This window comes from Silene latifolia, chromosome 8 (genome assembly GCF_048544455.1).
Source record: "Silene latifolia isolate original U9 population chromosome 8, ASM4854445v1, whole genome shotgun sequence".
Taxonomy (NCBI): domain Eukaryota; kingdom Viridiplantae; phylum Streptophyta; class Magnoliopsida; order Caryophyllales; family Caryophyllaceae; genus Silene; species Silene latifolia.
This window is the reverse complement of record NC_133533.1, coordinates 107,220,956-107,241,481: the sequence shown is the minus strand read 5'-3', so window position 1 is coordinate 107,241,481 and position 20,526 is coordinate 107,220,956. Positions and strand designations below refer to the sequence as shown.

Here is a 20,526-nt window from a genome sequence, read left to right as displayed (position 1 = left end):
GCTTGGCTTTGAGCCAAGCGTACCCACTCCGACGCCCAAGTCAGTAAACTTAGATGTATAAGTTGTATGCTAATTGGCTAGGAATATATTGTAGAGAGATAAGGAAGATTATACCAGATGAATAGTGTATTTAGGTTAAGTTGTGTATTTTTGGATTGGATCCTTTCCTCAATGAAGGTTGAGGAGTATTTATAGACTTCACCTTTTGTCGCGTAGTGGCCAAGTGGCCAAGTGGCTAGCAGGTGGAAAGACTGATCTACCCCTCGGCCGAGGGACCTATGGCTGGCCGGCGGGCCCTGGTGACTCACCGCCGAGGGGTCTTGGATATGAGTACGCGGGTATGTGCCCCGGCTGACAGGTTGCCATGCCGGGACCCAGGCTGACAGGCCGATGGGCTGCATCAGTTAGGCTGTCTAAGATGTTGACTTGCTGTGGATATCTTTGACCTTGTCTAATGTGTTGACTTGGTCAGCGGTGCAGAATATGCCCCATCAATTTGCCCCCAGCGTAGTCTATGCCGTGGTATGGGCTCCGATGTACGTCTGAGCGTATATTCTGCGCAAGTAGTTTGTAGAAACTTTGTCTGCATCGGCTTCTTCTGCGGCGGCTTCTTTTGCCTCTGCCTGGTCTTTCTTAGGCCGTACCATATCCCCCCTCCACATGGATGTGTATTGGGCATCCGATGTGGATAAGAAAGGGACGCTGGCCGAGACAAGGTTGAGGCGCCGGTTATTTTTGATTGCCCCCGGCCGGCGGTGTCTAGCTTGGTCGATCATGTGGCCGGCGGAGAGCAGATGCTTGGGAATTTGTTGAGGAAGGTGAATAGGCGGAGAGATTTGAATAGGCGTGTTGAAGACGTTTGGTCACTGTTGCATTGATTGACACAACTGTTGCAACGATTGACATCCCGTGGTTGCATGTCCGACACGTGTCTGCACGCTGATTGGTTGACGCTTCATGGGCACATTCTCTCGATTGGTCCTCCTTCATGGGCTTTTCCCTATAAATAGGGCAATTGCCCCGTGAAATTGCCCACCAATTTCATTCTTCAAAATTTTCTTCTCTCTAAACTTCCAAGGGTTTCTTTGTCTTCTAATTTCCATAGTTGTTACTCCGGCGAGCGTTTTCTTCAAGGTAAACAAACAAACTTTCCAATTTTTAATTTTGTAAGTTCATTGTAAACATGTCTTCTGCTGACGCCGGGCCTAGTAAGCCGGGCCCTAGGTCTCCTTCTCCCGAAGTCGATCCTCGGATTCTGGAGGAATGGGAGGATGATTCTGATGTCGATGATGACGCGGATGATTTTGGTGACGATGCCGAGGAGGCTCGTCCTAATACCATGAGGCGGTACGTTATGGATCACGGCCTCGCTTTGTAAGGCACGCGTTGACCGAGTTTGGACCCATAAGTTGGCCATTGTTCGGTGAGAAATTTTTCGAGGGCCACTTCTTCTTCGGCAGGGGATACAAGATTGTTATCCATGAGGAGGGCCAGGCCGTCTGTTGCCCTCCACCGGGCCACACTGGCGTATATATGCGACATTTGGAGTACGGGCTCCGGTTTCCGCTGAATGGGTATGTTGTGGCCATCCTTAAGGCCATGAACGTTGCCGTTGCCCAATTGCACCCGTTGGCTATGAGGACCATAATCGGGTTTGTCTGGCTTTGTCTCCTTCCGTTATTAATTGAGTGTCTCTTTTGTTCCCGCCTCGGCTTGGCCGAGGCAGTCTAGAGTGCGTGTCTCAATTGTGTTAACGCTTCTAAGGCATTGTGAACGCTCTGCGAGTATCACCTGCGTCGGTGATTGCCGCTCTTGTCAGTGTGTGACAGTGTGAGCCTGCATCTGCTTCTTGTTTATCGACTGCCGTGGCGTCTATCACTTGGAGTGACTGCGACGGCGTCATACCTCTTGGGGTGACTGCGACGGCGCCTGTTTCTTCATAGAGACTGTCGTGGCGTCTACCACTTGGAGTGACTGCGACGGCGTCAAACCTCTTGGGGTGACGGCCGTGGCGTCTACTACTTGGGGTGACTGCGACGGCGCCTTTGTTTCTTCATAGAGGCGCCGTGGCGTCTACCACTTGGAGTGACTGCGACGGCGTCAAACCTCTTGGGGTGACGGCCGTGGCGTCTACTACTTGGGGTGACTGCGACGGCGCCTGTTTCTTTATAGAGACTGCCGTAGCGTCTACCACTTGGAGTGACTGCGACGGCGTCTGTTTCTTCATAGAGACTGCCGTGGCGTCTACTACTTGGGGTGACTGCGACGGCGTCTGTTTCTTCATAGAGACTGCCGTGGCGTCTACCACTTGGAGTGACTGCGACGGCGTCAAACCTCTTGGGGTGACGGCCGTGGCGTCTACTACTTGGGGTGACTGCGACGGCGCCTGTTTCTTCATAGAGATTGCCGCTCTTGTCGGTATGACAGTGTGAGCAGACATCTGCTTACTGATAAAGACTGCCGCTCTTGTCGGTATGACAGTGTGAGTCGGCGTCTGCTGCTTCCTAGTGACTATGGGAAGGGCGCACATTCTGATGGAAGACTTGGATGATTTTTCATTTAGGTAAAAACATGCGTCGGGGTGCCCACAGCTGTTTTGGACACCTCCGCCGCTACATAGATTATTCCCGAGATTACCAGCGTCCTAATGGCCTAGTCAGCCACTAGTTACATCCATGAGGTCGCCCTCTTGTTGTAAGGATAGACCTTTCCCTTTTCTCGATTTCTTTGCCACTTTGAGGGATTGCATGTTGCATCCCTCGGCGGCTATCGGGACGTTGACCACCTCGTCATTCTCGTCTTTGGAGACGAGCTTATGCGCTTCCCCCGGTCCGAGACATACATCAGTGTTAGGGCCCGGATGGACATCACTGCGTCGGCCTCGCTCAGGGTGACTCGGCCTATGAGAACGTTGTAGGCGGACGAGCCGTCGATGACCACGAACTCGGCTAGGACATTCTTAGCCGCTTTCTTTTCGCCGAACGTTACGGAGTCGATTGATCCCGGTGGTACCAGGCCGGCCCCCAGAGAAGCTGTATAGTGGGTTGGTGCGGGGGCTCAAGTCCTTGACTTTCGGCCGAGGCCGAGGAAGCACTCCCTGAACATGATGTTCGTGTACGCGCTGTGTCAATCGGCACCTCTTGACCAGGTGGTTGGATATGTCCAAATTGACTACAAGTGGGTCATTTGTGAGGAGCGATGACTCCTTCGTAGTCCTTCCTTCCGATGGTTATATCGGGGATGTTGGAAGCGGGGATCATTTGTGTTGGGCACGAAGTTGATGGCCCGATATAGCTCGTTCGGTGTCGTTTGTGCCCATGAGCGGACCCTCCGTTCTCGTTGCCCCGATGACAACATGGATCACTCCTATCCGTTCGAAGACGGATTTCTTACCGTTGCGCGCGTCGGTCTTTGACCTTTGGCAACGTACTTGCCGAGGCTCCCCTTCCGGATCAGCTCTTCAATGGCATTCTTTAGATGCCGGCAGTCGTTGGTTAAATGGCCGGTGTGGCCGTGGTACTCACAGTACTGGCTCATGTCACCGTCACTTTTTGGCTTGGGGGGTTTCTCCCACTTCTGGCCCTCGCTTTTGCTCAGGGCAAAGACCTCGGCGGCCGACACGACGAGTGGGGTTTTGTCACTATACCGCCCGGTGGTACGTTCCCGAACTCCACCCGGTGCCCGTCGAATCCTGTCTCCTGGCAGATTTGTCCGACCGTGACCTATTATTCTCACGGCGTCGTTCATCGGACCGTGACCTATTGTCGTCACGGCGTCTTTCATCCGGATTATCCCCGCGCTCTTCTTTTCTCGAGTGCTCGGCCTCGCTGGGCCTACCCAAGTCTTGTGGTAGTCCTCCACCTTAATGGCTTGGTCGGCCATCTTCCTGGCGGCATCCAAGCCTAGGCCTCCGCACTTGATGAGCTCATTTTTCAAATCTCCCCTTGGGAGGCCCTTCATCAGCGCGAAGGCCGCCGATTCAGATTAATCTCTCGAATCTGTTGGACCTTTCCGTCGAACCTCTTCATGTAGCTTCGTAGAGACTCGCCCCCTCATGTTTGATAGTTAGGAGGTCCGATGTCTCCACGGCCCTTCTCTTGTTGCAAAGAGTATCGGGCTAAAAAAGGCGTCCCTTAGGTCGGCGTAGTAGTACACCGAGCCGTCGGGAAGCCCCTTGTACCAACTTTGAGCCATCCCATGCAACGTTGTTGGGAAAACTCGGCACCACACTTCATCGGGCTGCTCCCATACTGACATGTGAGACTCGAAAGCCTCAGCGTGGTCGGCTGGATCACCTTCCCCTTTGTATGATATGGGCGGCAACTTGAGCTTAGTTGGCACCTGGATTTCTAGGACGTAATCGCTGAGGGGCTGTCTGACCACGTGTCGAACGGCACGCGGCGATCAGCTCCTCACGTCCCTAGTTCGGCTCCTCTCCCCGTGGCGGGAAGGACTTCTTCCCGACTCGGCGAGTCGGGCTTCTTTTCTCCGACTACGATGAGTCGGACTTCTTTCATTTCTCCGGGGCGGGCCTCGTGGGCTGCTGCTGGTGACGCTGTCCCCGCGAGCGCGGTCAGGACTTGTGTCCACCACTTGCATTCTGGGCTCTTCCGGCGTTTTGACAGGGCCAACTTCTTCTAGCGCTCCATTCAAGTCTCTTGGAGTCACATTTTGGGCCCTGGTCTCCTGGACAGTTTCCGCCGCTCTTGTCGGCGTGACAGTGTGAGCAGACGTATTACTAATTAGGTCCAGGACCATTTTCAGCTTTGCTCTGTCAACCACATGCCCCATGATGGTGACCTGGTTGGTGGCAAGCGGCGTGTCTGGTATTATTATCGGCATCCGAACTCCGGTTGGATTACCCCGCCGGTGGAGGGCCGCACGACTCAGAATTGTTGAAGGTATCATCTTGGTGGAACGCGGTTTCGTCGGTCACGACTGCGTCTTGTTGTTTCGACATCTTCTTAGCTTTTTGGGTGGGTTTTTGTGTGTTTTTTTTTTGTTTTGGGAATTAGTGTGACTAGCTTCTAGTGTCTTTCCCCACAGACGGCGCCAATTGTTCCGGGTGTAATTCCAGAGCAAGTATAGTTACCACCCGTGGCTTGTTGAATGATGTCTTGAGTTGATTCTCCTTGGTCTTAATCGTTCCTCTCGGCCTCTCCTGCAACAATGAACGAAGGCGAGGGCTTGGCTTTGAGCCAAGCGTACCCACTCCGACGCCCAAGTCAGTAAACTTAGATGTATAAGTTGTATGCTAATTGGCTAGGAATATATTGTAGAGAGATAAGGAAGATTATACCAGATGAATAGTGTATTTAGGTTAAGTTGTGTATTTCTGGATTGGATCCTTTCCTCAATGAAGGTTGAGGAGTATTTATAGACTTCACCTTTTGTCGCGTAGTGGCCAAGTGGCCAAGTGGCTAGCAGGTGGAAAGACTGATCTACCCCTCGGCCGAGGGACCTATGGCTGGCCGGCGGGCCCTGGTGACTCACCGCCGAGGGGTCTTGGATATGAGTACGCGGGTATGTGCCCGGTGACAAAGTTGCCATGCCGGGACCCAGCCGACAGCCGATGGGCTGCATCAGTTAGGCTGTCTAAGATGTTGACTTGCTGTGGATATCTTTGACCTTGTCTAATGTGTTGACTTGGTCAGCGGTGCAGAATATGCCCCATCATATGTATTTCAAGACTGTATCTTTTTAAATGGTTCAATAATTAATTGTTTGAACAAATATTAACAATACGATAGAAATATCAAAATTAAAACAGATAAACCCGTGAATTTCAAGGGTTACAAACCTAATGATACATTATTTCCCAAAATGTTTTACAAAATTGTTCAAGTTGATGAAGCTAACTTAATGCCCAAAAATTGACACGGATTTCTTAATCCTAAATCCCTGATATTATGACTTCAAATCTAGATCGGCTACCCCGACCTAGAGCCATTGTTAACCAAATTTGACCATGTTCCGGGTGTAATTCCAGAGCAGATATTCGTTACCACTCGTAGCTTGTAGAATGTCGTCTTTGGTTGAATCCTTCTTTCCTTAATTGTTCCTCTCGGCCTCTCCTGCAACAATGAACGAACTGAGGGCTTGGCTTTGTGCCAAGCGTACTCACTCCGACGCTCAAGTCAGTAAACTTAAGGGATAAGTTGTTACTTGGCTGAATGTATATTGTAGAGAGATAAGGAAGATTATACCAGATGAATAGTATCTTTTAGGTTAAGTTCTGGATCCTTTCCTCAATGATAATTGAGGAGTATTTATAGACCTTCACCTTTTGTCACGTAGTGGCCAAGTGGCTAGCAGGTGGAAAGCCTGATCTACCCCTCGGCTGAGGGACCTATGGCAGGCCGGCGGGCCCTGTTGACTCACCGCCAAGGGATCTTGGATATGAGTACGCGGGTATGTGCCCCTACCGGCAAGTTGCCATGCCGAGACCAGCCGACAGCCGATGGGTCGCATCGGCTAGGTTTGTCGTCTAAGCCGTTGACTTCTTTGTGGATATCTTTGACCTTGCTCAATATGTTGACTTGGTCAGCGGTGCAGAATATGCCCCATCAATTTGCCCCCAGCGTAGTCTATGCCGTGGTATGGGCTCTGATGTACGTTTGAGCGTATATTCTGCGCAAGTAATTTGTAAAAAATTTTCTGCATCGGCTTCTTCTGCGGCGGCTTCTTTTACCTCGGCCTGGTCTTTCTTAGGCCGGCCTGGTCTTTCTTAGGCCGTACCATATCCCCCCTCCACATGGATGTGTAAAGGGCATCCGATGTGGAAAAGAAAGTGACACTGGCCGAGACCAGGGTTGAGTGTGCCGGTTGTTTTTGATTGCCCCCGGCCGGCGCTACCTAGCTTGGTTGTTCGAGTGGCCGGCGGAGAACAGATGCTTGGGAATTTGTTGAGGAAGGTGAATAGGCGGAGAGATATGAGTGGGCGTGTTGAAGACGCTTGGTCACTGTTGCATTGATTGACGTCCAACTGTTGCAACGATTGACATCCCGTGGTTGCATGTCCGACACGTGTCTGCACGCTGATTGGTTGACGCTTCATGGGCTGTTCGCTGATTGGTCCTTCTTTATGGGCTTTTCCCTATAAATAGGGCAGTTATTCCGTGAAATTGGCCACCAATTTCATTCTCCAAAATTTTTCTTCTCTCTAAACTTTCAAGGGCTTCTTTGTCTTCTAATTTTCAGAGTTGTTACTCCGGCGAGTGTTTTTCTTCAAGGTAAACAAACAAATTTCTTCACTTTTCATTTTGTTAAATAATTATTGCTATTATGTCTTCTGCTGACGCTGGGACTAGCACTTCTGCGCCGGAGGGTTCCCCGTCGCGTCTTGATGGGGAGGGGATACTAGACGCCATCCCGATAAGGTTTGGGGGCCCTAGGTCTCCTTCTCCCGTAGTCGATCCACCAATTTTGGAGGAGTGGGAGGATGAGGATGACGATACTGATGAGGATGAGAAGACTCCTTCTGATGATGGGAGGCTGTCTATCCCGGATCATGGCGAGGCCTGCACGACTGGTCTTGACCGTGCTTGGTCCCATAAGTTCGCCAGTTGTTCCGGCGAGACATTTTTTGGAGGCCATTTCTCCTTCGGTGAGGGGTACAAGATCGTTATCCCTAAGGAGGGTCAGGCGGTCTGTTGCCCTCCACCGGGTCACACCGGCGTGTACATCGGCACTGGAGTATGGGCTGCGGTTTCCTCTCGAATAAATACGTCATGGCCATCATCAAAGCTATGAACGTCGCTGTGGCCCAACCGCATCCGTTGGCCATGAGGACGATAGTCGGCTTTGTGTGGCTCTGTCTTTTTAGGGGGAGATCCCGACAGTCAACTTATTCCGCCGCCTTCATCATCTACGGCCGTCAATCGCCGGTAAAGTGGGTTGGTATAGCGTGCGGCGGAGTCGGGCTTCGTCTCCGTGTCCAAACTTACTTCTTGCAAAGACTGGCAACGGCGATGGGTGTATGTTCAAGTTCCGGAGGACTACCCACCGCCTCGGTCTTTCCGAGCCCTGTTTACTTGCGGTGTGAGAACCGGGAAGAGTATGAGGAGTGTATCTCCCGGGGTAAAGTTAAAATGGACGCTTCGATGGTCCCTCTTTGCGAGGATGAGAAGCGGCGCGTCTGCTTGATGATCGAGAAGGGATGGTCGCTGCCCCGACTCATATTATTCTTCAGACGAGCTGCTCTGCCATGTCGGCCTCATACCGGCCCTCAGCCAGGGTGAGTGGGGTCGGTGTGAGGCCCATCTTCTTTCTGTCATGCTTTTGTTTTGAGCTTTGTTTTACTCCTTTTATGTGACCTTTGTTTGATTTCTTGCGGACCGGTTTGGCAGGATTTGTCCGAGAGGACCTTGCAGAGGTTAGGGCTTGACAAGGACAGGAAGGTCGTTAAACAAAGATCCTACGGGCCGACTTGCGTGATCGTAGACCGTCTCCCAACGAACTCATGGATAAGCGGTGAAGTCACCGGATCCGGCGGCGGCCTGTGCAAGGGTTCTCGGAGGCGTGCCAAAGAGAACAAAGAAGGCGCGTCCGAGGTTGGCGGGCGTCGTGCGCTCCCTCTTCGACCCGGTGGTTCGGGAGCCCGTGGAGGTCATCGAAATCACCGATGGGGCGGTGACCGTTGCTAAGGCCCTTTCTCCTCCGAAGAAGAGAAAAGAGCCTCCGTCTGCTTCCCTCGTTGCCGGGGAGAAGACTGACTCAGCCGGCCCTCGAATGAAGAGGGTCCAGACTGGTACGGATCTAACTTGTGGTTCGGATTTAGCTGGTTCGTTGGACATCCCAGATGACCGGCTTTCTGATGTGTCAATGCATGGTGACATGGATGCTCTGTGTAAATTTTTTGTAGGTCCTCCTTCGGCAGCCGCCGTTCTCACTGAACGGCAATTAGGGAAGCAGCCTGAGAAGGCTATTGAGAAGGCGGGTGACAGAAATGTCATCGTTGACTTCTCAGCTCAGAAGATTCCTCCCTCCGAGCTTGTGGCAGAGGGTGTGAAATTATATAAGAGGCTGGCCAAGTGGACCCAACAAGCCGGCTCCCACATCCTGGAGTAGGAGAAGACCATGGCCCAAGCTGCGCCGCTGATCGCAAAGCTTAAACTTGATCTCTCTGCCGCAAAGGGGGAAGCCGGGAAGGCTAAACTGGATCTCTTTGCTGCCAAGAAGTGCGTGGAGGAAACTGAGAAGCTGTTAGGGGCCGAGAGGGCCAAAGTTGAGGAAGCTGATGCCGCCACTGCCAAGATGATGGAGGAGCGGGACAGGTACAAGGGCGCTTATGACGCCGTGGTGGCCAAGTGGGAAGAGTGGAAGGTTCTGTTCCACAACCAGGCGGAGGCGCTCAGGGACGCGCAGGCTACCCTTGCTCAAAAGGAGAAGGATATTGAAATGCTTCAAGATGATCTTCTCCCTAAAATGTGCGCCCAATTCCGGGACCAGGTCGAGGAGGCGACCAGGGAGGCAATAAAAAGACTCGTCCCCGAGGGCTCTTTCCCGTGGGATAAATTTGACCAGCTTCTGGACGAGATGGCGATCTTTGCGGCAGCGGCTGCAGAGAAGACGGAGGCGGCGAAGGCGGCTCAGATAGCTGAGGCCAAGGCGGCCTATGATGCAAAGGTGAAGGAGGCTGAGGGGCTAAAGGCACTTGAAAACGTCGAGCCCTCTTCTGAGCCGGCCACCGAAGATCTGCCTTGCTCCTAGACGGAGGGCAAACAGGCATAGGGAGACGGGCGGTCGTCACCAGACTCACCCGGCGTCTCGGATAGCTTTAGCTGTTCGGGGGCCAATTATTGAGCCTTCTCTCCCTGCCATCTTTTGGCGCTTCAAATCCCAAGTCTGTAACCTTTTGTTTTTTTGTTTCCTCGCTTTTTGTAAAGCTTTGGTAGGTAGAGTTTAGGCTATCCTTATGGGGACGGCCGTCGTCTGTACTCTCCTTGCAATCATTTTCAATAAAGTTTTATCTTTTTGGTCCTCGGCTTGGCCGGGACTTTGATCACGATCCTTTACTTATCTTCTTGCGTTATTAATTGAGTGCCTTCGTTTTTACCGTCGGCATGGCCGAGTTAGTTAGAATGCATATCTCAACTGCGTAACGTCTTTAGCATTTCTTCTAGCGTATCGGTCATTGTGTCCCCGTCGCTCTCGGCTAAGGCCGAGGTAATCGGGGTTATGGCTCGATAGCAGTTCTTCTAGCGTATCGGTCATTGTGTCCCCGTCGCTCTCGGCTAAGGCCGAGGTAATCGGGGTTATGGCTCGATAGCAATTCTTCTAGCGTATCGGTCATTGTGTCCCCGTCGCTCTCGGCTAAGGCCGAGGTAATCGGGGTTATGGCTCGATAGCAATTCTTCTAGCGTATCGGTCATTGTATCCCCGTCGCTCTCGGCTAAGGCCGAGGTAATCGGGGTTATGGCTCGATAGCAATTCTTCTAGCGTATCGGTCATTGTATCCCCGTCGCTCTCGGCTAAGGCCGAGGTAATCGGGGTTATGGCTCGATAGCAATTCTTCTAGCGTATCGGTCATTGTGTCCCCGTCGCTCTCGGCTAAGGCCGAGGTAATCGGGGTTATGGCTCGATAGCAATTCTTCTCTTTGAGTGCCCGCCTGGTGGCAATTTGTGGAGGGGACAAACACTTCGATGGAAAACTTGGGTGATTCATTTGTTTGCTATGATCGTGCGTTGGGGTGTCCACAATGGGTTTGGACACCTCCGCCACTATACAAAGTATTTTCTCAAGTTATCGGTGTTCCAATGGCTCATCAAAGGCACACCTCCCATGTCTGTCAACCGGTATGTGCCCGGCCTCATCTCCTCAACCACTTTGTAGGGACCTTCCCAGTTGGCCGTCATTTTACCATGAATATTGTAAGAGCCCAAGGTAACCTGCTAACGTGATATTGTCCGCTCTGGGAGACACAACCCCCTCACGGCTTTAAAACGCGTCACATTAGGAAGAGGTAGCCACATGATTATAAACCATGCTTCGTTCCCCTCTTCTACCGATGTGGGATGGTCACCATCCCTCCTCCCCAAAGGAGAAGGCAGCGTCCTCGCTGCCCATCGGCACAGGCCCCGGCTCTGATACCATTTGTAAGAGCCCAAGGTAACCTGCTAACGTGATATTGTCCGCTCTGGGAGACACAACCCCCTCACGGCTTTAAAACGCGTCACATTAGGAAGAGGTAGCCACATGATTATAAACCATGCTTCGTTCCCCTCTTCTACCGATGTGGGATGGTCACCATCCTTATAATATTAGATGAACAATATTCCACCAAAATTTCCAAATCCAGATATGATTAATAAGGTCAACCATGTGTTCTGGTTTTCTTGTTCTTCATCCCTAACATCTCCCAAAAACACCATTAAACACAAATCAAGCTTAAAATCGACATATCTTTCTCGTTTCTAGTCCGTTTTTCGCATAATTTACCTTTCCGGAATCCTCTCGTCGCGATCTACAACTTGGTATAATTTAATTTCAGTTTTCTTGAAGTTGTTTTAAGACCAAATTTCGGTATTTTCGGTTTATATGCTTATTATTGTGTTTTAATTGTTTATTTAGGTGAAGGATTGGAAGACGAGTTTGGGGACTCGTATATTATTGAAGATAGCGGATAGTTGCTAGTTAGGGTTTGGGTTTGAGGTGCTAATTGCTCATTTTCTAGCTTAAGGTAACATATTTCGAGTTACTCGACGAATGATCGTCACATTCTTTGCTTTTTATATGTTTTTGTGATTTTTGTTTGAGTAGTAAATTTTCACATGATAAAATGGGTTGCATGCATGTCTAATGTTTGTCTTTTGTTAGTTTAAGTTAACCATTTGTATATTATTGTTTAGAACAAATTTGGATGAGTAATTATTTGATGGGACAAATCCGCGGGTTGGCTGGAACGTGTCAGTACCGGACCGAGACATTTTCCAATGTTTCCAAAAATATGACAGATTGAACGGCGTCGAAAAATTAGGTGGTTTAGCCACTTGAATCACTCAATTCGGAGTCCGTATGAGTATTTGGCGTCGTTTTACCGAAAAATTTATAGAAAAGTTACTGTTCACAGACCCGCGGTACTGTTCACAGCAGTGAAACAGGCCCGTGACGGGCCGCGGCGGGCCCATGCTGGTTGGTCCGTTGCTTGTTTCGCGGTTTTTCCATGCTTTGTTCGTCATTTTAGGTTCATTAATGATATAATTAGAATAAGTGACATATGATTAAACTTAGGAAATGAATCATATTAGTAGTTAAATTATGTTAATGGTAAAAATTATGCTTATATTGATAGTTTTCACATGTTAGGATAGTTTATAAAATGAAATTGTAATGATTAGGCTCAAAATGAATTTTATAGCTATAATTGTAATGTTTTGATGATTGTACCGAAAACTGAGCCTTGGTCCCTTTGACTGATTCGATGTCAGTCAATTGTGTGATTGGTCAGCCGCAATTTAACCCGTACCTGTCGCAGGGCTGGGGTTGCGGGTAAAAATTCGGTTGGATGAAATTTTGAATGAATTAGATAGTCGGCCTTTTTCTTGTTTTAGGCCATTCATTATATTTTTATCTCACATGTGTAATTAGTTGATTTAAGTAGCTTTTTATATTGTAAAAACGGCCCTAGATTCCCCGAAGCCTTTAATTTGGTTAATATTGTTAGAATTGGAAATTCTTATTGAGGAACTGTTGGTTTATCTGCTGAATAGACATTTATATAGCTTTCACATGATAGAATGTTAGAATTTATGTTGGTAAGTAGGACTTTTTGCCCTCTTAAGGTTAAGTGGGTGTCTTACTTGACTTGTGTGGTGAGTCTTGGGTGGTGTGGGCTAAAATATTCAAGCTGGGACTAGCTGGGACTAGGTCCTAGGTGAGTATTTCGGCCTTCATCATAGATAGGTCTTTATAGTCTCTGACGAGTATATGTTTCCGCTTGATAGCCTTTGTGTTCGACTAGTGGATTTATATCCAAGTTGGGGCATGACCTCGTTACTTATTTTGATAGTATGAGGTCGACTTAAGTACTAGCCAACCCTTCGGTGGTGTCCTTAGGGTACTCACTTCACTTTGTTTTAAAAAAAGTTGTGGGTCTTGGGTGCGGTGGTGTGTATCCGCATGTCTAGGTCTGCGCAGATTTTAGGCTAGGGTTGTGTTGTCTCTTGGCCATGTTTTCTTAATAGTAACCGCTGAGCCAAGATACCGGTTCGATTACCTTCCCTACCTCGTGGTATAGACTCGAGTTACAAAGTGACTATTGACCGTGCTAAGAACTTATGCCTGTCTTTGATATATTGCCCTTTCTTGTATGGTGATTTTATGAACTGTAATAGGTGAGATGTAAGCCGATTACAGTTGATAAAGTTTGGATTACTATTTGTTATCTGATTCACATGATAGTTTAGTGTGGTCAGTTTAGGGGTCATTTGTTAGAATACATGATAAGTAAATGGTTTATCAAATTGTTTACATGTTACATTAATTTGGACGATTCGTGGCTGGGAGGACTCGAAGTTACTCCCCACTGAATTGTGGCTTTCGTGTTTGTATAAAATGCGTTTGACAGGTTGTTGATGCTTTGTTGGGGGTCACAGACGGCTAGTGAGCAAGGAACCTTGGACCTAGTTTTGGCTATTTTATTAGTAAACCTTTTACACTTTTGGTTTGTATATAATTTGAAGGGACATATGTCTCCCTTTCTATTTTTGGTTTGTATCCTTATATTTCCGCGTCTTTAGTTATATATGTAAGTTAGTTTATCAGCTGTTGCAGGGTTATGACACTCTTCTTGAGTTGGAATTGGTTGTGAATGGTTTAGTTAGAAAAATTTTTGAAATTGCAGGTTTTGGACTAGTTGAACCATTTACAAACATATCCTACCAGTTTTTCTGTAGAATTTACGTATATAATTAAGGCTAGATTTAAAGGTGTCATAGTTGGTATCAGAGCCGGGGCCTATGCCGATGGGCAGCGAGGACGCTGCCTTCTCCTTTGGGGAGGAGGGATGGTGACCATCCCACATCGATAGAAGAGGGGAACGAAGCATGGTTTATAATCATGTGGCTACCTCTTCCTAATGTGACGCGTTTTAAAGCCGTGAGGGGGTTGTGTCTCCCAGAGCGGACAATATCACGTTAGCAGGTTACCTTGGGCTCTTACAAATATTTCCTTTGTTGGTGGCAGCCGACTTCCTTAGGACTAGGTCTCCCACTTTTAAGTCCCTTTTGTGGACTCTTCGGTTGTAGGCTCTTTTCATCCGATTTTGATATACGGCCAAGTTGAGGCGTGCTGTATCTCGGCTTTCTTCGACCAGGTCTAGGGAAGCTTTCAGGCCTTCCTCGTTTTCAATCGGGTTAAAGGTAGCCGTTCGAATGTTGGCACCGTTGCTTCAATTGGTAGGACTCGCCGGGAACCGTAGACTAAGTGGAAGGGGGTGTACCCCGTTGCTTCTTTCTCCGTAGTTCGAAGGGACCACAGGACACCGGGTAGTTCATCGGCCCACCTTCCCTTAAGGTCTTCAACTGTCTTCTTCAAACCGTTGAGGATTGTTTTATTGGCTGCCTCCACCCGCCGTTGCTCTGTGGGTAAGGGACGGAGGAGTACGCAAACTTGATGCCAAGCTCTTCTAACCAGTTCATTATCAGGTCGCTCCAAAACTCTCGACCGTGGTCAAATACCATAACTTGGGGTAATCCGAAGCGAGTTATAACATTTTCCCAGATTACCTTTCGACGGCCATTTGTGGTCTTCGCGCATCGCTACGACTTCAACCCATTTGGTGAAGTAATCAACGGCGACGATTAAGAACTTCCTTCCTCCGGAGGCCGTTGGGAACGGCCCTAGCATGTCCATCCCCCACTGTGCGAAAGGAAGGGGACTAAGCACCGGTTGTAGGTCCCTGGAGGGAGCGTGTATCACCGGGGCATGCATCCGACGATTCGTGCACTTCTTGGTCTTTGTTCGGAATCTTGAAGCATGGTGGGCGAAGTAGCCAGCTCGGAGAGCTTTGTGGGCTAGTGTTCTTGCCCCCATGTGGTGTCCACAGATGCCTTCGTGAATCTCTGTCAGTATCAGTTCTGCGTCTGCTGGACCGACACACTTCAAGAGTGGTCTTATTACGGATCTTCTGTACAGTTCCCCTTCGAACACCAAGTACCTGGCGGCGATCCTTTTTATTTTGGCCGAGGGATTGCGGTCCTCCGGCGAGTTCACTGTAAGTTTGTATTTCATTATCGGAGTCATCCACGTTGTCTCGGTCTCTATGTTGCCCACCATGCCGACGGTCTCGGTGATGCTCTTCGCATTCTCGATATCTACCAAAGACGGTTGGTACCGACATTCTTGATGGTTGAGTGGCAAGTTTGGAGAGAGCGTCGGCCCGGTTGTTCTCGGATCTGGGAACGCATTGGATTTGGAAAGATTTCAATTTCGCTATGTCGGCCTTTACCCTCTCTAGGTACCTTACCATTCCGTCGTCCCGAGCCTCAAACTCCCCTCTGATTTGGTTAGTAACCAACAGTGAGTCTGTCTTCAACACAATGTGTTCTACTCCGGCAGACCCTAGGGCTCGACTCGGTTATCACCGCCTCGTATTCGGATTCGTTGTTCGAGGCCGAGAAGGTGAATTTCAAGGCGTACTCAAACTCGTCCCCGTTTGGGCTGATGATAAGGATGCCGGCTCTGAGTGTTCGTCGTGGAGGAGCCGTCGGTGTAAACCTCCCATATGCCTGGGTTTGGCTCTTCTTGATATGTGCATTCGGCCAGGAAATCTGCAAGTGCTTGCCCCTTTATCGAAGGCCTTGGTTTGTACTGAATGCCGAAACCAGAGAGTTCCACTGCCCATTTGATGAGCCTGCCGGATTGTTCGAATTTTTCCAAAGCTTTCTCCAATGGTGATCGGTTAGGATCACGGGGTGTGCGTCGAAGTAGGGTTTTAACTTCCTCGTGGCAACGACGACAGCGAAGGCTGCTTTTTCGATTAGTGGGTAATTTCTCTCGGCGGGCAACACGTATGGTGACAAAGTAGATTGGGTGTTCTTTGTTTGTCTTCTTCCCGATGATCACGGCGGGCGACCGTGGCCGAGGTAATCGCTATGTATAGGTATAACGTCTCCCCAGATGTCGGCTGGACGAGTTGGGAGAGTCTGAAGATGAGCTTTCAGTTGCTTGAAAGCCGTGCTCTGTTCCTCCCCCCAGCTGAAGTCTTTATTCCCTTTCAACACTTTGAAGAATGGGGTGCTCTTGTCGGCTGACCGAGAGATGAAACGGGCGAGAGCCGCCATTCTCCGGTCCAGCATCATAACCTCTTTTCGATTCCTTGGTTCCGCAGTCTAGGATTGCTTGAATTTTGTCCGGATTTGCATCGATGCCTCTCGGCACCGACAAGTACACCGAGGAATTTACCCGCCGGACACCGAAGTTGCATTTCATTGGGTTGAGCTTCATCTTGTATTTCCTTAGTGAACAAAATGTTTCGTGTAAATCGGCCAGTGCTGTTGTCGGACTTGCTTTTCACAATAGCATCGTCGACGTAGGCCTCAATGTTTCGCCCTTTTTGATTTTGGAACACTTTGTCCACCAGCCTTGTATACGTTGCGCCGGCGTTTTTCAAACCAAATGGCATCATTTTGTACATGTATGTGCCGTTAGCGGTGATGAATGCGCATTTAGGCATGTCTTCCTCAGCCATGAATACCTGGTGGTACCCCGAGAAGGCGTCTAGCAGGCTCAGCATGGTGTAGCCTGCCGTGGCGTCGATTAAGCTATCTATCCGAGGCAAAGGGTAACAATCTTTGGGGCATGCTTTATTAAGGTTGGTAAAGTCTACGCACATTCTCCATGCCCCCGATGATTTCCTCACCATCACAACATTGGCTAACCACTCAGGATAAGTGCAAGGCGTAATAAAGCCCGTCGTAAGTAGTTTATCTACCTCGGCCTTGATGGCCTCATCTTTCTCGACCGAGGAGTTCTCATCCTCCGCTTGACGGGGCGAGCGGTGGGGAGTACGTTTAGTTTGTGAATAATTACTTCCCGGCTCACGCCTGGCATCTCGGCCGCCGAATAGGCGAAGACGTCCTTGTTTTTCCTTAGCAGGTCCAGGAGTTCGGCCCTGAATTTTGGTTCCAGGTTGACACCGATGGTTCGGTCGTTCTCGGACCTGGGAGTGTGCTGTATCTGGAAGGATTTTAATTTTGAAGCGCCGGCTCTCACCCTCTCTAGATACCTTGTCGTCCTATAGTCCCGAGCCTTGTACTCTCCTTTGATCCGGTTGGTCAATAAGAGCGAATCTGTTTTCACCACGACATGCTCGCCCGGCGGTTCGGCTAGCTTGACTCGGTTATCACCGCCTCATACTTGGATTCGTTGTTTGAGGTCAAGGAGGTAAGCTTCAAGGCGTGCTCAAACACGTCTCCGTTCGGGCTAAAAATAACGATGCTGACTTTCGAGCTATCCGTCGTGGAAGGGCCGTTAGTGTGTATCTCCCATACGCCGGGATCCTTCTCGTTCTTCGAGACGAGTTTATGTGCTTCCCCCCGGTCCGAGACGTATATCAATGTCAGGGCCCGGATGGATATCACAGCGTCGATTTCGCTCAAAGTGACCCGACCTATGAGAACGTTGTAGGCAGACGTGCCGTCGATGACTACGAATTCAGACATAACATTCTTGGCTGCACCTCCCCGCCGAACCTCACCGGCAACTGATCGACCCTGGGGTACGGACCGGCCCCTAAGAAAAGGCGTACAACGGGTTGGTGCGGGGGCTCAAATCTTCAACCCTCGGGCCGAGGCCGAGAAAGCATTCTCGTACATAATGTTCGTGTAGGCGCCTGTGTCAATCGGGCACCTCTTCACCAGGTGGTTGGCTATGTCCGGGTGGATTGTAAGTGGGTCGTTGTGAAGAGCGATGACTCCCTCGTAGTCCTCCTGCCCGATGGTCATATCGGGGATGTTGGGAGCGGGGGTGGCTGTGTTGGGCACAAAGTTGATGGCCTGATATGGTTCATTCGGGTGCCGTTTGTGCCCATGAGCGGACCCACCGTTCTCGTTGCCCCCGATGACAACATGGATTACTCCTACCCGTTCAAAGACGGACTTGCTATTTGACCCGCCGGCATCTGGTTTTTGGCCTCCGGCAACATATTTGCCGAGGCTCCCCTTCCGGATCAGTTCTTCAATGGCATTCTTCGGATGTCGGCGATCGTTGGTTAAGTGTCCGGTGTGGCGTGGTACTCACAAAGATCTTGGCTCGTGTCACCGTCACTCCTCGGCCTAGGGGGTCTTTCCCACTTCTGGCCCTCGTTCTTACTCAAAGCGAAGACCTCGGCGGCCGATACGACTAGGGGGGTGTGATCATCGTACCGTTTTCTGTAGTACGTTCCCGAGCTCCCCGCGGCATCCGCCGAGTTCACATTTCTGGCAGACTTGTCCGACCGTGACCTATTATTCTCACGGCGTCTTTCATCGGACCGTGACCCGTTGTTGTCACGGCGTCTTTCATCCGGATTGTCCTCCCGCGCTCTTCTTTTTCGAGTGCTCGGCCTCGCCGGGGCCTACCCAGTCTTGTGATAGTCCTCTACCTTGATGGCCTGGTCGGCCATCTTCTTGGCGGCATCCAAGCCCAGGCCTCCGCACTTGATGAGCTCATTTTTTAAGTCTCCCCTTGGGAGGCCCTTCATCGCGCAAGGCCGCGGTTCGGGATTAATTTCTCGAATCTGCTGGACCTTTCCATCGAACCTCTTCACATAGCTTCGTAGAGACTCGCCCCCTCCTGTTTGATAGTTAGGAGGTCCGATGTCTCCACGGCCCTTCTCTTGTTGCAAGAGTATTGGGCTAGAAAGGCGTCCCTTAGGTCGGCGTAATAGTATACCGAGCCGTCGGGAAGCCCCTTGTACCAACTTTGAGCCATCCCATGCAAAGTTGTTGGGAAAACTCGGCACCAGACCTCATCGGATTGCTCCCATACCGACATGTAAGACTCGAAAGCCTCGGCGTGGTCGGCTGGATCACTATCTCCTTTGTATGATATGGGTGGCAACTTGAGCTTAGTTGGCACTTGGACTTCTAGGACGAGGGCGTTGAGGGGCTGTCGACCACGTGTCGAACGACACGTGGCGATCGGCTCCTCGCGTTCCTAATCCGGCTCCTCCCCTCGTAGCGGGAAGGACTCCTTCTTCGACTCGGACTTCTTCTCCAACTCTGCTGAGTCGGACTCCTCGGGCTCCTTTGGGGTAAGCCTCGTTCGTCTTGCGGGGACGCTTTGTCCTCCCATGAGTACGGGAAGGACTTAGGTCTACCACGCCCACTTTGGGCTCCCCCGGCGACTTGACTTGGTCAGCTTCTCCTAGTGCTCCGTTCAAATTTCTCGGAGTCACATTTGGCCCTGGTCTCCGGACGGTTTCCGCCGCTCTTGTCGGCGTGACGGTGTGAGCGGGCGTATTACCATTAGGTCCGGGAGCATTTTCGGTTTTTGCTACGTCAACCACATGTCCCATGATGGTGACCTGGTTGGTTGGCTGGCGCGGCGTGTCGGTATTATTGGCATCCGAACTCCGGTTGGATTACTCCCGGTGGAGGGGCACGCGACTCGAGAATTGTTGAAGGTATCATCTTGGTAGAGTGCGGTTTCGTCGGTCACGACTGCGTCTTGTTGTTTTGACATCTTAGCTTTTTGGTGGGTTTTTTTTTTTTTTTTGTTTGGGAATGAATGTGACTAGCTTCTAGTAGCGATTTCCCCCGAGACGGCGCCAATTGTTCCGGGTGTAATTCGAGCGAGATATTCGTTACCACTCGTAGCTTGTAGAATATCGTCTTTGGTTGAATCCTTCTTTCCTTAATTGTTCCTCTCGGCCTCTCCTGCAACAATGTACGGGCGAGGGCTTGGCTTTGTGCCAAGCGTACTCACTCCGACGCTCAAGTCGGTAAACTTAAGAGATAAGTTGTTACTTAATTTGAATGTATATTGTAGAGAGATAAGGAAGATTATACAGGATGAATAGTGTCTTTTAGGTTAAGTTCGGATCCTTTCCTCAATGATAATTGAGGAGTATTTATAGACCTTCACCTTTTGTCACGTAGTGGCCAAGTGGCTAGCGGTGGAAAGATCGATCTACCCCTCGGTGAGGGACCTATGACAGCCGGCGGGCCTGTTGACTCACCGCCGAGGGATCTTGGATATGAGTACGCGGGTATGTGCCCCATTTGTGCAAGTTGCCATGCCGAGACCAGCCGACAGATCCGATGGGTTTGATCGGCTAGGTTTGTCTAAGCCGTTGACTTGCTGTGGATATCTTTGACCTTGCTCAATATGTTGACTTGGTCAGCGGTGCAGAATATGTCCCATCAGACCCAATTAATAGTAATTCAATCCAAAATTACGCAACCATAAAATGATGGGATTAAAAATGATGACAGTTTAACACTTCTTATAATGGTATTTTCAATCAAACTTTATCCTACTATAAAATTTTAATCACTAAATCAAAATAATATGAAAGAAAATAACTCATACGAAAAGTGTGA

General features: G+C 49.9%; 1 long non-coding RNA gene across 1 annotated transcript; it reads left to right on the top strand.

Annotated features, from left to right (window-relative positions):
• Positions 1-11,332: 11,332 nt before the first annotated feature.
• Positions 11,333-13,922, top strand: LOC141595833 (uncharacterized). Its single transcript, XR_012522307.1, has 3 exons — positions 11,333-11,475; positions 11,573-11,681; positions 13,569-13,922. It is a non-coding gene; the product is annotated as an uncharacterized LOC141595833 (long non-coding RNA).
• The last annotated feature ends 6,604 nt before the right edge of the window (positions 13,923-20,526 follow it).